Source organism: Mobula hypostoma, chromosome 4, assembly GCF_963921235.1.
Source record: "Mobula hypostoma chromosome 4, sMobHyp1.1, whole genome shotgun sequence".
NCBI lineage: Eukaryota > Metazoa > Chordata > Chondrichthyes > Myliobatiformes > Myliobatidae > Mobula > Mobula hypostoma.
The window spans coordinates 31,436,979-31,449,867 of NC_086100.1; the positions used below are offsets into that span (position 1 = coordinate 31,436,979).

The 12,889-nt window shown below is 44.7% G+C and overlaps 1 protein-coding gene across 1 annotated transcript in view; it reads right to left on the reverse strand.

Moving 5' to 3' along the window:
• Positions 1-12,889, reverse strand: part of LOC134345081 (multiple epidermal growth factor-like domains protein 6) — a 372,539-nt gene that overhangs the window by 328,712 nt on the left and 30,938 nt on the right. The gene's annotated exons all lie outside the window — the stretch shown is intronic.

The following is a 12,889-nucleotide window of genomic DNA, read 5'->3' on the forward strand; positions in this document are numbered from 1 at the left end:
TGAGAAGGAAAAGATAAAGTCAGATGTATCGGTTTAGCAGTGGAGGAAAGAAGCATGAGAGAGGAGATAACCAAAGTTGATTGGAAGGAGACACTAGAAGGGATGATGGCAGAATGCCAATGGCAGGTGTTTCTGGAGGAATTCTGGAAAGATACATCCCATGAATGTAAACTAAAAGGAGGATGAGGTAAACATGACTGACAAGGGAAGTTGAAGACAGCATAAAAATAAGAGAGAGGGCATATAACATACCAAAAAATAGTGGGAGGGTAGAGGATTGGGAAGCTTTTAAAAACCAACAAAAGGCAACAAAAAACCCACAAAGAAGGAAAAGATGAAATATGAAGAGAAGCTAGCCAATAATATAGTAGAGGATACAGAAAGTTTTTCAAACACATAGAAGGAGAAATGAGAGTGGATATCGGACTGCTTGAAATTGACACAGGAGAGATAGTAATGAAGGACAAAGAAATGGTGGATGAACTTAATTAGTATCTTGCATCAGTCTTGACTGTGGAAGACACAAGCAGAATGCCAGAAGTTCAAGAGCGCCAAGGGGGAGAGGTAAGTGTCATCGCTATTTACAAATAACAAGGTGCTTGGGAAGCTGAAGAGACTTAAAGTATTGTAGATAAGTCACCTGGACCAGATGGACTCCATCCTCGGTTTCTGAAAGAGGTAACTGAAGAGATTGTGGAAGTTTTAGTAGTAGTAACTTCCACTGGCACTATTAAAACTGTGACTCATGCGAGCAACACCATCACACCGAGCACAGGCACCCCCCCAGGGCTGTGTGCTCAGTCCACTGCTGTTCACTCTGCTGACCCATGACTGTGCTGCAACACACAGCTCAAACCACACCATCAGGTTCGGCAGTGACACAACCGTGGTGGGTCTCATCAGCAAGAACAATGAGTCAGCATACAGAGAGGCGGTGCAGCGGCTAACGGACTGGTGCAGAGCCAACAACCTGTGTCTGAATGTGAACAAAAGAGATGGTTGTTGACTTCAGGAGGACACGGAGTGACCACTCTCCGCTGAACATCGATGACTCCTCCGTAGAGATAATTACGAACACCAAATTTCTTGGTGTTCACCTGGCGGAGAATCTCACCTGGTCCCTCAATACCAGCTCCATAGCAAAGAAAGCCCAGCAGCGTCTCTACTTTCTGCGAAGGCTGAGAAATGTCCATCTCCCACCACCCAACCTCACCACATTCTACAGAGGTTGTATTGAGAGCATCCTGAGCAGCTGCATCACTGCCTGGTTCGGAAATTGCACCATCTCAGATTGTAAGACCCTGCAGCAGATAGCGAGGTCAGCTGAAAAGATCGTCGGGGTCTCGCTTCCCGCCATTACAGACATTTACATCACACGCTGCATCTGCAAAGCAAACAGCGTTAAGGACCCAACACACCCCTCATACAAACTCTTCTCCCTCCTGCCATCTGGCAAATGGCACCGAACCATTCAGGATCTCACGACCAGACTATGTAACAGTTTCTTCCCCCAAGCCATCAGACTCCTCAATACCCAGAGCCTGGCTTGACACCAACCTACTGCCCTCTACTGTGCCTATTGTCTTGTTTATTATTTATGGTAATGCCTGCACTGTTTTGTGCACTTTATGCAGTCCTGGGTAGGTCTGTAGTCTAGTGTAGTTTTTGTGTTGTTTTACGTAGTTCAGTGTCATTTTTGTATTGTTCATGTAGCACCATAGTCCTGAAAAACATTGTCTCATTTTTACTGTGTACTATACCAGCAGTTACGGTTGAAATGACAATAAAAAGTGATTTGACTTGACATGACTTGAGCAAGACTGCTGGAAATCTTCAAATATTTCCGCTTTAGACTACTACAGTTGAAATCCAAAACTACAGTCAATGGACAATACAATAAACAACATCGGTTTAAGGCATCTAAAAAAAATCTATCACGACTCAAAGGCGATAAATCTTGGACAGCAATCTCCGGTCGCAAATGTACTTCCCCTTTAAGACAGCGGAAGAGAGGAGGCAGCGCTAGATTAAAAGTTTGCTTAAGAAGAAGAGGATTCCAACTAACACTACTGTCTATTCTTCTGACAAACATACATAAAATTGAAGATCTCAGAGCAAGATTGCTGTACCAGAGGGACATCAGAGACTGGTATGATTTTGCTTCATGGAGTCTTGGCTATCCCCAGCCATCCTGGACTCAGCAATACAGCTGGCTGGCTTCACAATTCACTGCCAAGATAGGACTGCTGAGTCTTTCAAAGGCTGACCAGGTGGAGTATGCTTTATGATGAACTCCTCACGGTGCACAACATGGCAGTGCTGCCCCAGTCCTGCCCACACAACCTGGAGCATCAAGCGATCAAGTGTCGTCCATTTTATCTGCTGCGGGGGTTCTCAGTCATCATCTTGGTAGTACTGTACATTCCACCTCAGGCCCATGTCAAACAGGCTCTAGAGTCTAGATGAACTGAGCAACATAATCAACAGACATGAAACAGTGCACCCTGATGTCTCCCCCATCATTCTGGGGGATTTTAACCCGGCCAGTTTAAAACATTCGCTAAATAATTATCACCGACATACCACTTGTGGAACCAATGGAGCCAACACACTGGACCACTGTGATATCATCAAGAGTGCTTACTGTGCCATCCCATGCCCAATATGGAAAAGACTGAGGTCCGCAGCACCAGTATAGAGGGCCAAGAAGGTATGGACAAGGGTGGTGCAGGAGCACTTACAGGACTGCTTTGAGCCGGTGGACTGGACAGTATTCAGGGATTCGATTCTGAATGAATATGCCACAGAAGTCACTGGCTTCATTAAGATCTGTATGAATGAGTGCGTGCCTACCACATACCCAAATCAAAAGCAGTGTTTGAAACAGGAGATTCATAGTCTGCTGAGGGCTAGATCTGTAGTATTCAAGTCTGGTGATCCAGGATTATACAAGGCGGCCAAACATGACTTACAGAGGGCTATCTGAAGAGCAAAAGAACAATTCTGATTGAGGTTGAAGGTGGAATCAGATGTGCGTCAACTCTAGCAAGGATTGCAGACCATTACTTCTTACAAAGCAAGACTCAATATCATGAATGGCAGTGATGCTTCTCTCCCAGATGAGCACAACGCCTTTCATGCTCACTTTGAAAGGGAGAATAAAACTACAGCAATGAAGATCCCTGCAGCACCTGGTAACCCTGCGATCTCTGTCTTGGAGGCCGACGTCTCAACGTCTTTCAAGAGGGTGATTCAGTACCGGCTAGGGCTCTGAAAACCTATGCCAACCAACTGCTGGGTGTATTTAAAGACATTTTCAGTCTCTCGTTGCTACAGTCAGAAGGTCGCACCTGCTCCAAAAGGGCGACAATCCTACCAGTGCCCAAGAAGAGCAGGACGAGCTACTTTAATGACTAGCATCCAGTAGCACTCACATCTACAGTGATGAAGTGCTTTGATAAATAGGTTATGGCTATAATCAGCTCTTGCCTAAAAATGGACCTGTACCCTCAGCAATTTGCCTATTGCCACAATAAGTGTATAGCGGATGGAATCTCATTGGCTCTTCATGTGCCTTGGATCACCTGGACAGTACTAATACTTGCGTCGGGCTGCTGTTCATTGGCTACAGCTCAGCATTTAACACAATCATTCCCACAGTTCTGATCAAAAAGCTCCAAAACCTGGGCATCTGTACTTCCTCTGCAACTGGATCCTCGACATCCTCGTCAGAAGACCCCAGTCAACGTAGATTAGAAATAACATCTTCACTGGTGCACCTCAAGGTTGTGCGCTTAACCCACTGCTTTACTCTCTGTACATTCATGACTGTGTGGCTAGGCAAAGCTCAAATGCCATCTTTAACTTTGCTGATGACACAACTATTGTTGGCAGAATGTCAGATGGCAACAAGAAAACTTAAGTCAGCTGGTTGAGTGGTGTTGCAGCAAAAACCTTGCTCTCAATATCAGTGAGAATCAAGAATTGATTGTGGGCTTCAGAAAGGGTAAGACGAGGGCACACACACCAGTCCTCATCGAGGGATCAGAGATGGAAGGGGTTGGGGCAGTTTCAAGTTTCTGGGTGTCAACATCTCTGAGGATCTATCCTGGGCCCAACATATCCATGCAGTTACAACGAAGGCATGATCGTGGTTAATTTGATAAGGATTTTGAAGAGAGCTGGTATGTCACCAAAGACACTCGCAAACTTCAACCGATGTACTGAGGAGAACATTCAAACTGGTTGCATCACCATCTGCTGCACCGGATCGAAAAAAGCTGCAGAAAGTCGCAAACGAAGCCAACTTCATCATTGACACTAGCCTCCCCAACATCCAGGACACCCTTGAAAGGCAATGTCTCAAATAGGCGCTATCCATCATTAAGCACCTCCATCATCCAGGACGTGCCCTCTTCTCACTGCTACCATCAAGGAGGAAACATAGAAAACCCACACCACAATACAGGACCTTCAGCCCACAATACTGTGCCGAACATGTCCTTACTTTAGAAATTACCTTGGGTTACTCGTAGCCCTCTATTTTTCTAAGTTACATGTACCTATCCAGGAGTCTCTTAAAAGATCCGATCGTATCCGCCTCCACCACCGATGCTGGCAGGCCATTCCACACACTCACCACTCTCTACGTAAAAAACTTACCCCTGACATCTCCTCTGTACCTACTTCCAAGCACCATAAAACTGTGCCCTCAAGGAGTACAGGAGCCTAAAGACACACAGTCAACATTTCAAGGACATCTTCTTCCCCTCTGCCATCAGATTTCTGAATGGATAATGAACCCACGAACCCACTGCCTGTGTACTGTCATATTCTTCAGTGTACTTTCTATCAACCATAGCTAAAGCACCCTTATACCTCTGCAGTTTCTTTTGTTTAGAAATAAATTTCTAATTTCAAATGCAAATATAGTAGTTTTAATCTCAATAAGTCCTATAATATTTCCCGGTGGCCAACCATAACAATTCTACTTCCCATTTCCATTCCAATATGTCAGTCTATGGCTTCCTCTACTGTCACAATGAAGCCACACTCAGGTTGGAGGAGCAGCACCTTAAATTCTAACTGGGTAGCCTCCAACCTGGTGGCATGAGTATTGATTTCTCAAACTTCTGGTAATAACATCCCTCCTCTCCTTCACTATTCCCCATTATTGTTTCCCTCTCACACCTTCTCTTCTTATCTGCCCATCACCTCTCCCTGGTGCTCCTGCCCCTTCACTTCCTTCCATGATCTTCTGTCCTCTCCTATCAGATTCCCCCTCTCCTCCAGCCTTTTATCTCTTTCACCAGTCAAATTCCCAGCTCTTTACTTCACCACGATCTCCTACCCTGGTTTTACCTGACACCTGCAACGTTGTACTTCTTCCTCCCCTCCTCTCACCTTCCTATTCTGACATCTTCCCCCTTCCTTTCCAGTCCGGATGTAGGGTCTCGGCCCGAAACATCAACTGTTTATTCCATCCATAAGATCCATAGATCTTTCCTTTTAACTCAGGTCCTCCAGACCTGGCACCATCCTTGTACATCTTCACAGTACTCTTCCAAATGTCTTTACATTTTTCCTGTGGGTAGGTGACCAAAACTGCACATAATAATCCAAATTAGGACTCACCAATGTCTTATATAACTTCAACATAATGTCCCATCTCCTGTACTCAGTACATGAATTCATGAAGGCCAATGTGCCAAAAGCTTTCTTTATGACTCTATCTACCTCTGACACCAGATTAACGAATTATGGATCTGTATTCCCAGATCCCCTTTTTCTAGCACACTTCTCTGTGCCCTACCGTTCACTCTGTAAGACTTATCTGGTTGGTCCTACAAAAGAGCAAAACTTTGCTTTAAAATACATTTTCCATTTTTCAGCCTATGTTTCCAGCTGATGCAGATCTCTGTGCAAGCCATGATAGCCTTCCTCACTATCCACTACACTCCCAATCTTGGTGTAATCCGCAAATTTGCTGATCCAGATCATTAACATGGATGACAAACAACAAAGGACCCAGCACTGATTCCCACTAATCACAGGCCTCCAGTCAGAGAGGAAACCACCTACTACCACTCTGTGGCTTCTCCCACAAAGCCAATGTCTAATCCAATTCACTACCTCATCTTCAATGCTGAGCAACTGAACCTTTTTGACCAGCCTCCCATGCGGGACCTTGTCAATCCCTTATGAAAGTCCGTGTATTGCCTTCCTCCACTTTCCTGATAACTTCCTCAATATAGGGAGAAGATTGAGTCAATATTCACAACAAAGTAACACAAGCGACTTGTGGCGAGGGCTGCATACCATTGCAGACTTCAAAGCCAAACGTTGTGTTGCCGCCAGCATCGTGGCCTCTCTCTCAGAGGAGCTTAATCACTTTTATGTTCAGCTCAATGTCACTAACTCTGAGCCTCCAAGGAAAGCCACTGCTACAACCTGCAACCTGGTCATCTCCGAGGCTGGATTACGCAGATGTTTCCAATGAGGGGACAGTCGCAAAGCTGCGGGACCGGACAGCATCCCAGGGTGAGTACTCAGGATGTGCACAGCACAACTGGTAGGTATACTTACTGATATTTTTAATCTCTCCCTCTCCCAGTGTAGAGTGCCCTCCTGCTTCAAATTATCCACCATTGTCCCTGTACCAAAAAAGACCAAGTTAACATGCCTGGACGACTGGCGTCCTGTCGCACTCACCTCAATAATAAGCAAATGCTTTGAGATGCTGGTCAAGGATTACATCTGCAGCTTGCTACCACCCACACTGGACCCCCTGTAATTTGCCTACCAACACAACCAATCGACAGATGATGCAATAGCCACTGCTCTACATATCATCCATACACATCTGGAGAAGAAGGATGCTTATATGAAAATGCTGTTCTTGGACTACAGTTCAGCATTCAACACTATAGTTCCAGCCCTCTGATTCTCAATACAGAAGCCCCTCAGGGATGCATACCGAGTCCCCTCCTTTACTCCCTGTATACCCATGACTGTATTGCCACCCACAGCTCCAATCTGCTAGTCAAATTTGCCGATGATACTACACTGATCAGCCTTATCTCAAACAATAATGAGGTGACCTACAGGGAAGAAGTCATCTCTCTGACACAGTGGTGTCAAGAAAACAACCTCTCCCTCAATGTTACAAACACAAAGTAGCTGGTTGTAGATTACAGGAGGAATGGAGATGGGCTAACCTCTATTGGCATCAATAGATCTGGGGTTGAGAGGGTAAACAGCTTCAAGTTCCTCGCATCCACATCACGAAGGACCTCACATGGTCTGTACACACCAGCTATGTGGAGAAAAAGGCACAACAGCGCCTCTTTCACCTCAGATGGTTGAGGCCCCCAAATCCCAAGAACTTTCTACTGGGGCACAATTGAGAGTATCCTGACTGGCTGCATCACCGCCTGGTATGGGAACTGTACCTCCTTTAATCACAGGACTTTGCAGAGAGTGGTGCAGACAGCATCTGCAGTTGTGAACTTCCCATGATTCAGGACATTTACAAGGACAGGTGTGTAAAAGGGTCCATAGGATCATTGGGGACCTAAGCCATCCCAACCACAATCTGTTCCAGTTGCTACCATCCGGGAAGCAGTACCGTGGTATAAGAGCCAGAACCAACAGGCTCCGGGACAGCTTCTTCCAGCAGGTCGTCAGACTGATGAACTCACACTGATTTGTGTGTATTCTATATTACATTGACTGTTCTACTTATTATAAATTATTATAAATTACTACGATTGCACATGACACATTTAGATGGAGATGTAACAAAGATTTTTACTCATGTATGTGAAGGATGTAAGAAATAAAGTCCATTCAATTCAAATAAAGTCAATTCAAAAAAAAACTATAAGACTGTTTAGACATGAATTATCATGCACAAAACTATGTTGACTAGCTTTAATCGGTCCATGTCAATCCAAATACTTATGTATCCGGTCTCTTAGAATACTTTCCAATAACTTTCCCACAACTGATGTCAGACTCGCCGGCCTATGATTTCCTGGTTTCTGTTTAGAGCCTTTTTCAAACAGTAGAAAAATCCTTTGGTAGCTCTCCTGTCACTAAGGCTGTTTTAAATATTTCTGCTCGGGCCACAACAATTTCTGTACTTGCCTCTTGTAGGGTCCAAGGGAACATCTTGTCAGGCCCTGGGGTTTTATCTACCCTGATTTGGCTCGGGGTAGCAACCACCCCTTCCTCTATAATCTGTACAGGGTCCACGAAGCTGATGCCACTTTGCCTCACTGCTACAAACGCTATATCTGTCTCCTGGATAAATACAAACGTAAAGAATTCATTTAGGATCTCCCCCATCTGTTTTGGTTCCAGGTGTAGATTACCATTCTGGTCTTCCAGAGTACCAGTTTTGTCCCTTGTAATTCTTTTGCTCTTAACCTATCTGTAGAATCCCTTGGGATTTCCCTTCACCTTGTCTCCTAGAGCAAATTCATGCCTTCTTTTAGCCTTCTTGATTTCTTTGTTAAGTGTTCTCTTACACTTCTGTACTCCATAAACACCTCAGTTGTTCCCACTTGCCCATGCCTACTCTGCACCTCCTTTTTTTCTTAACCAGGCCTCAAAATATTTTAAAAATCGAGGTTCCCTATGCATGTTATCCTTATCTTTTATTCTGACAGGCACATACAACCTTTGTACTCTCAAAACTTCACTTTTGAAAGTCTCCTACTTTCCGATAGAGCATTTTGACAGGCTGCATCATTGTCTGATACAGGGGGTGTGGGGAGAGGAGGAGGCTACTGCACAGGACCAAAAGAAGCTGCAAAGGGTTGTAAGTGTAGTCAGCTCCATTTTGGGTACTAAGATTTTGGGTACCCAGGACATCTTCAGGGAGCGGTGTCTCAGAAAGTCAGTGTCCATTACTAAGGACTCCCAACACCCAGGGCTTGCCTTTTTCTCACTGTTACCATCAGGTAGGAGGTACAGAAATCTGAAGGCACATACTCAGTGATTCAGGTACAGCTTCTCCCTCTCTCCCATCTGATTCCTAAATAGACATTGAACCCTTGGACACACCTCACTTTTTTAATATACATTATTTGTTCTTTGCATGATTTTCAGTCTATTCAATATACGTATACTGTAATTGATTTAATTATTTATTATTACTATTATTTTACTTTTTATTTTCTTCTATATTTTGTATTGCATTGAACTGCTGCTGCTAAGTTAACAAATTTCATGACACATACCTGTAACAATAAACTGATTTTGATTCTGATTCCAACGACACCTTGGCTAGAAATCAGCCTGTCCCAATTCACACTTGCCAGAACATTTCTGACACCGGTAAAATTGGCCTTTCTCCAAATTGGAATCTCAACCCACGGACTAAACCTAACTTTTGCATATTTACTTTGAGACTGATAGCATTGTGGTCACTGGATACAAAGTGTTCCCCTACACAAACCTCTGTCAGTGCCCTATCTCATTCCGTAATAGCAGTACAGCATTGCACACTCTCTCATTGGGACTTCTACGCATGGATGTAGGAAACTTTACTGAACACATTTGATAAATTCTATCACGTCTAGTCCTTTTATAGTATGGGATTCCCAGCGGAAAGTTAGAAATACCTACTATAAGAACTTTATATTTCTTGCAACAGTCTGCAATCTCTTTACAAATTCGTTCCTGTAAATCCCTACGACTGTTAGGTGGTCTGTAATATAGCCACCTTCTGTTAGGTGGTCTGTAATATAGCCGCCTTAACATGTTTATGCCTTTCTTATTTCTCAGTTCGACCCACAGTGCCTCAATAGTTGAATTCACCAGTCTGTCCGAACAGATCTCTGCCATGACATTTTCCCTACTTGTAATACCACCCCTCCTTCTTTATTCCCTCTCGCTCTGTCACATCTGAAATAACAGAACCCTAGAATATTGAGTTGCCTGTCCTTCCCCTCCTACAACCAAGCCTCACTAATCTCTACAACGTTATAATTCCTGGTGCTGATAGTTGCCCTGACCTTATCCATCTTTCCTACGATACTTCTTGCATTGAAATATACACAGTTCAAGACACCAGTCGCACCATACTCAACCTTTTGATTCCTAACTTTGAATGAAGTCCTATCAGCATCTGTTTCCACAACCTCTCCACTATCTGTTCTGTCACTCTGGTTCTCATCCCCTTACAACTCTAGTATAAACCCCACCGTGCAGCTTTAACAAACCTTCCCACTAGGATATTAGTCACCCTCCAGTTCAGGCACAAACCGTCCCTTCTGTACAGGTCCCACCTTCCCTGGAAGAGAGCCCAACGATCCAAAAACTTTATACCCTCCTTCCTACACCAACTCCTTAGCCACGTATTAAACTGTACAATCTTCCTAATTCTGGCCTCACTCACACGTGGCACAGGTAGCAATCCTGAGATCACAACCCTGGAGGTCCTGCCCTTTTGACATAGCACATAACACCCTGTACCCCCTATGCAGAACCTTGTCATTCGTCTTACCCAAGTCATTGGTACCTACATGGACCACGACTTCTGGCTGTTCACCCTCCCACTTAATAATGCTGAGGACTCAGTTTGAGGTGTCCCAGATCCTGGCACCCAGGAGGCAACATACCATCCGGAAGTCTTGTTCTTGTCCACAGAACCTCCAGTCCGTTGCCCTAACTAAGGCATCCCCCAACACTGCAGCACACCTCTTCTCCACCCTTTCCTCTGAGTTACAAAGGCAGGCTCAGTGCCAGAAACCCAAACACTGTTAGGTCATCCCACCAACAGTACCCAAAGTGGTAACAGGTGTCCCCCGCTTTTCGAACATTCGCTTTACGAAACCTCACTGTTACGAAAGACCTACATTAGTACCCTGCTTTTGCTTACCGAAAGTGCTTTCACTGTTACGAAGAAAGGCAGCGCGCGATAAAAAATCAGCGCGCGAAAAAAGGCAGCGCACAATAAAAAATCAGCGCCTGATAAAAGGCTGCACGCCCCGAGCAGCCGCTCGCCCCCCGATTCGGAACGGCATTGCTTAAACACGAGCCTGTGAGCAGCCGTTTGCAAGGTGAGTTCTAAGCTGTCGAAAAAGCCTGAAAGAGCTCGTAAAGCTGTTATACTTAGCGTAAAACTAGACATAATTAAGCGTTTCGATCATGGTGAACGAAGCAAGGACAAAGTGAGTTTGGCTTGTGGAAACTGACGAAGATGATGTTGAAGAAGTTTTGGCATCCCATGACCAAGAACTGATAGATGAAGAGCTGATGCAATTGGAAGAGGAAAGGATAACAATCGAAACTGAATTCAACCAAATGCAGAAAGTGAAACAACTGCGTGAGATTTTTGCTGCAATGATAAAGTACGACTTCAACTTTGAAAGGGTACGTAGGCTTAGCGGATATTTGCAGGATGGTTTGAGCCCTTACAAAGAACTGTGTGATAGAAAAATGCTCGAGACTCAGCAGTCAAGCAAGCCTTCCACATCAACCGCAGCAGACGACCAACCTCAATCTTCAACATCGAGGCGGGCAGTCATAGAAGATGAGCTGCCTGCCCTGATCAACGATGAGATGACACCCCCGTGTCCCACCACCCCAACACCTGGGCCCAAGACAGATACTGTACCAATTCGCGGAGAATGCAGGTGTAGCCGGGAGACACATAGCACATCTTTAAGAAAAAACCCAAAATAAACATGCTAATTAATTAGGTGCTGCCTAGCACGTAATTGGCGGCCCAGATCAGAGGCGATGCAATCGGCAATCGCCTCTGATCTGCGCCGACATTTACATGCCGGGCAGCACCTAATTAATTAGCATGTTTATTTCGGCATTTTTCTTAACGATGTGCTGTGTGCCTCCCGGCTACCCCTGCGTGCTTCGCGGCAATGTATCCGGTCGAAGGCCCAGAGGGTGGGGGCCACTGCACCACCCAGCCTGCGACGACTCATTCTAACACACCATCTTCAGTGTGCTTGATGTCTTCCCAATTCCCGTAAGTGATACTACACTGTACATGCATTATTTCTACTTTATATAGGCTGTGTATTTTTACGTGTTATTTGGTAGATTTGGCAGCTTCATAGTTTAAAGGTTACTGGAGAGCGCGTTTATGCCAACAGCATTTGCGCGAGATTTTCTGCCGAGAGCGCTTGCGTGAGATTTTCGCTATGGAGATCTGTGCAGGCAATCGTTGTAGAGAAGTATTTCTACTTTATATAGGCTGTGTATTTATCATATCATTCCTGCTTTTACTATATGTTACTGTTATTTTAGGTTTTATGTGTTATTTGGCATGATTTGGTAGGTTATTTTTGGGTCTGCGAATGCTCACAAAATTTTGCCATATAAATAAATGGTAATTGCTTCTTCGCTTTATGACATTTCAGCTTACAAACTGATTCATAGGAACGCTCCCCTATGATGGCGGGGGAAACCTGTATCTGTTGCTAAGGGGATGGCCAAGATGGTACTCTGCACTGGCTGTCTAACCCCTTTCCCTTTCCTGACTGTCATCCAGTTTCCTGTGTCCTGCACCTTGGGTGTAACTACCTCTCTATATGTTCTATCTATCACCCCGTCAGCCTCCCATATGATCCAGGTTTCATCCTGTTCCAGCTCCAACTCCTTAACGCAATTGATAGAAGCAGCACAGCTGGATGCTTGTCTCACAGGTGAGGTTGTCAGGGACACTGGAGGTCTCCCTGCCTTCCCACATCCCACAAGAGGAGCATTCCATTATCCTGCCTGGCATCTCTAGTATACTAACTGAGCAGATATAAAGAAAGGAAAAAAAAATAAACTTTACCTCAATCTACTGTATGTAATACACACAAAAAAATGCTGGAGGAATTCAGCACGCCATCTATGGAAAAGAGTAAACAGTCAA